The sequence below is a fragment of the Trachypithecus francoisi genome, unplaced genomic scaffold (assembly GCF_009764315.1).
Source record: "Trachypithecus francoisi isolate TF-2019V2 unplaced genomic scaffold, Tfra_2.0 Lachesis_group21, whole genome shotgun sequence".
Taxonomy (NCBI): Eukaryota; Metazoa; Chordata; class Mammalia; order Primates; family Cercopithecidae; genus Trachypithecus; species Trachypithecus francoisi.
In genome coordinates, this window is record NW_022681467.1 from 7,449,432 (window position 1) to 7,453,948 (window position 4,517).

Sequence of the window (4,517 nt, forward strand, 5' to 3'; positions counted from 1 at the left end):
CTTTTTTTCTTTTGAGATGAGATCCTGCTCTGTCGCCCAGGCTGGAGTGCAACAGTGATCATAGATCACTGGAGCCTTAAACTCCTGGGCTCAAGTGATTATCCTGCCTTATACAGGGTTATAGGCTGCAAGGTGGCCATCCTGACAGGCCAGGAAGCATAGCCTCCCACAAAGACCTTTAGCAGGCAATTTGAAGGAAGAAGGGGTAAGATAGGAATTTTTACTGAGCGGGTGGGCCAAATATAAATATTCAACAGGTTATAGGATGCTCCATGAATATTCATGAGAGGGGAATCTTAACACACGCATACTGAATAAACATGTATGTTACATAAGACCTGTGTTCATCTTGGGGTGGAGACTTAATATTAACTGTATTACAATTAGGCCCTGTACGTCAAAAGGTGAAGCAGGGATACAAAGGCACTTAAGTATGCAGCCTCTGTAAAACCAGCCAGAGCCAGTCCGTGGTCAATGGTCTTTAATTAGGGGTAAGTTACAGAAATCAGTCTCTTGTCCAATCAAAGCTATAGTGATGACTTGTGGAACAGTAGGTGGAGGTCAGCATCTGGTGGTGGGTGAGCTGCAACTGCTTCAATATTGCCTGTCTCAAGACCAGTACTTGTTTAGCTGATAGAGAAAAAGAAAAGCCTTGTGGCAGGTAGAACACAGTTTATTCTTTTAGTGTAGTTCTTTACTTGTATGACTTAACCCTTGCCTGGCACAGCCTTGGGTCCTATTTTGGTATCTTGTTGCCACAGAGAGTCTGTACTGTCAATGGTATGATCTCTGTTTTAGCATTAATGCTAGTAGTTGTGTCTAAACTGCAAAAGGGAGGGGGTAATAAGGTGTGTATGACCTCCCATCCTGTCATGGCCAGCAACTCAGTTTTTTAGGTTTCTCTAGGGTCCCCTTAGCCAAGAGGGAGTCCATTCAGTCAGTTGCACGGCTTAGGATTTTATTTTTAGTTCTCAGAAATCATTAACATACCTAGGTCTGAGCTGGAATCCAGTGAGTGCTAGAGCCTTGAGGAGTCAGGTGTGGGGTGGAGGGCAGGGATCAGACAGGAGCTACAGTCATGCAAAGACACAGCCACTTCCAACTATTTTTGCAGTTGGTAACTGAAATCATGGATAAGGAGAACTACCATATTGACAGTTGTGTGCCCAGACCTATTTAAGTTTTTGCCTGCCTAACCATATTAAGCTTTCACAACAACCCTATGTAATGGACACTATCACTATTTCCCTTTCACAGATGAGAAACTGAGGCTCAAGGCTCAGAGAGGTTAGGTAACTCACCCATGGCCATAAAACTGGTGAATGGCAGAGCCAGGATTTGAACCCAGGCAGTACATAAACTCCTGCCCAAAAGGCTTTACTGCGTATGGCAAAGCGTGGTCCCAGCAGATTTCCTGGGACTCTGCACAATTCCAAAGTGTCTTACATGTCACTCTATTTGCTTCAATTACATTTACCTGATGATAATCTGTTTTGAAAACTGGTCATTGACGTGTGCTAAAAAAAAAAAAAAACAGCCAGATTATTGTCTGGATTTTTATCAGGCAAGATTTGTTATTTACAATCTAGATTACCACCTGTGTAGAATTTTAACATTCGCTGCATTTCTTTTTTTTTTTTTTAAAGAGGGACCCCTTTATTACACATTTATAAAATAATAGTATAATACAGTTATTAAAAATGGGACACTTTTTTCATTTTTGGTATCTTGTATTCAATTTTTCCATCCTCTTCACAATCTTCCATAACTTGCTTTTTGTTATCCAGTGTTCAGCTGAAACTGCTACGCCAGCATTCAAAGTACAACCGAAGAATAAACGATCTAATAGATTGTTGTGAGAGACATTATCAGATAAATTAATCCAGTAACACATGAAAAAAGATTAAGAGTTTTAAAATAAATACAATAAAAGCAAAAACATGAAGCATAATTTAATCTGATGATTCAGAAAGCACCTCAAGATTGTGTTGTGCCGTTTTCCTCATGCTGCGTGTTTAGGTGCCTATAACAGAATTCTGGTTAGTAAAATATTGAAAAAAGAATTTACATATAATTCACATTAAATGACTACAGATAGATATGATATGGGCATTTTGATGTGTACATTTGTACTTGACCAGGGCACAATTTATAATATACTAAGAAAACTAAAATTAATTACAAAATGAGTATTTTTAGCACACTTAGTAACAACTACTTGTTTTAAACTATTATTTCATTTTTGGTGACCAAATTATATTTGACCATAATTAAAGAACACATAACCTTAAAATAATATTTAAGAAACATAGTTACAACAGACATATGTTACATTAAATGAAGAAAGGAAAGAAATGTACATGTATTAAAGGGCACTGAGGTTTTTCAAACCTTTTCTTTTGAAAAGTCTTTTAATCCACTTTCATGTAAATCAATTTAAACTTAAAAAGTTTATACTCAGTGTACTTACAGAAAGAGGTGAAATCAGTGTTGAGCACATGACTGCCTAACAGCCATTCAATGCTGATCATGAACTAGTATTTTTATTTGATTATCCTGACAAACATAATAATTGAGCCCATGTATATATGCAAGATGTGGAGGATCCAACTAACCAACTGCAGAAAGAAAAACACTCAACTTAAAAAAGGTTGAAAGAAATGACAAATGGAAATGGCTAGATTTACTATATATTATTTGGTACTCCTGGATTCAGTAGTTGGGGTAAAAAATGTTTCTGTATTCAAACATATCTACAGAATGTCAATATAAAATGTGTGGATACATACATTTAATATACACACACATACACGCACACACACAAACGCATACTCACGTGTCTAGGAACCAGCACCTAACCACATCCCTGTTTCTCACTAATGACCCAATGAATCATTTATGACTTTAAGACCAGCTTAGATTCTATAAGGCTGTACAATATATGGCTAAAGAGGTCAAACACGAGCACCCACGTTCAGGCTGGATTCAACTGTTCCTCCTTGTGATTTTTGACAAACTGTAATACCACTTACGTAACAACTATATCTCAATAACTTAGAATTCAGAGTATAAAACCATAAACACTGAGCTCCCTCATTGTTTAAAGAGCACTCTTTCCATTCTGTTTCCACTGACTGATAAGAGGACACACCAAACTAGATCCCTGAACTGCACAAATGATCTTTACTCTTAATCTAAACAAACATGTGTTAAAACATTCTGAAATGCTGCATCCTTTGATTTCTTCATCTTTTCAATTGCCCGATACAGGTCCTGCTGTTGAACAGGCCGAATTTCATCTTCATCATGGCTTTCTTCTGATGTAGAATTAACATATTCTCTAACACAGAGGAGGGCAGCATCTCGACACATCTCTTTTAGGTCACTTCCTGAAAAGCCATCAGTTTCCTGGGCAACTTCTAGCAGGTCTACATGCCTATCCACATTTTCATTTTTCAAGATGAGTTTCAGGTTGCTTCTCTCTGTTTTAAAGCAGGCTTGTTGATGTGAAATCTTGTAGGCATTCTTCTCATTATAGCAGAGTCAAGGTCCTGAGGATGATTGGTAGCTCCCATCACTATGACCTGGCAGCTGTGATCAGTATCCAATCCATCCCAGAGACTCATAAACTGAGCTTTCATCATGGCTGTAGCTTCATGGGCAGAACTTGAACGGTTTCGTAGAAAGGAGTCTATTTCATCTATAAAGATGATGGATGGTTGTAGCTTTATGGCAAGGGAGAAGACAGCAGCAGCCAATTTTTGAGATTCTCCATATCACTTGTCGGTCGGTGCCGAAGGCTGAAGGTTGATAAATCGACAGCCTGCTTCTTTGGCAGTGGCCTTGGCAATCAACGTTTTACCACAGCCTGGAGGCCCATAGACAAGAACAGCTTTTGGAGGCTGCAGAAGCCTGGAATTCTCAAGCAGATGTTTCTTTTTGATAGGTAAGATGACTGTGTCTTTCAGATCCATAATGACATCATCTAAACCTGCTATATCACTCCAAGTAACCTGTTTCTGAGCTTCTACTTTTTGCTTCCTGGTTGGATCAATTGCATCTACCATCCATTTGATAGTGAAGTATGTCACTGCACCAAATATTGTCAAACGGAAAATTAAACCAACAACTTCATTCTGACTCAAAGGATGAGAAAAGGCTTCAGCATGTACCATTTTGATTGTTAACCCAGAAGCAGAAACAGCGGGAGCAAATGCCCGCTGCATTTCTTAAGCACTTACCCTCTGGGTGCTGAGATAAAGACCTTGTATGTATCATCTGCACAAATCTTCATGATAACACAAGGAGGTAGATGTAGATCATCACCATTGCCATAATTAACATCATCCCATTTTGTAGAAGAAGCTCACAAGAACCCTTCAAGTGCATTATTTTGTGCTTTATAGCCAAAGTGGGAGCAATTCACGGAGGCCCTCTGAGGCCTTGACCAATCTCTATCAGCTGTAGTTTCCTCCCCTCTTCCACATCTTCCTGCCTTCCTGGCTGCTGCTGTCTCA

The 4,517-nt window shown here is 39.0% G+C and overlaps 1 pseudogene across 1 annotated transcript; it reads right to left on the bottom strand.

Annotated features, from left to right (window-relative positions):
• Positions 1 to 1,716: 1,716 nt before the first annotated feature.
• Positions 1,717 to 4,204, bottom strand: LOC117068400 (annotated as a pseudogene). Its single transcript, XR_004431110.1, has one exon. The product of XR_004431110.1 is annotated as an ATPase family AAA domain-containing protein 1-like (transcript).
• Positions 4,205 to 4,517: the final 313 nt, after the last annotated feature.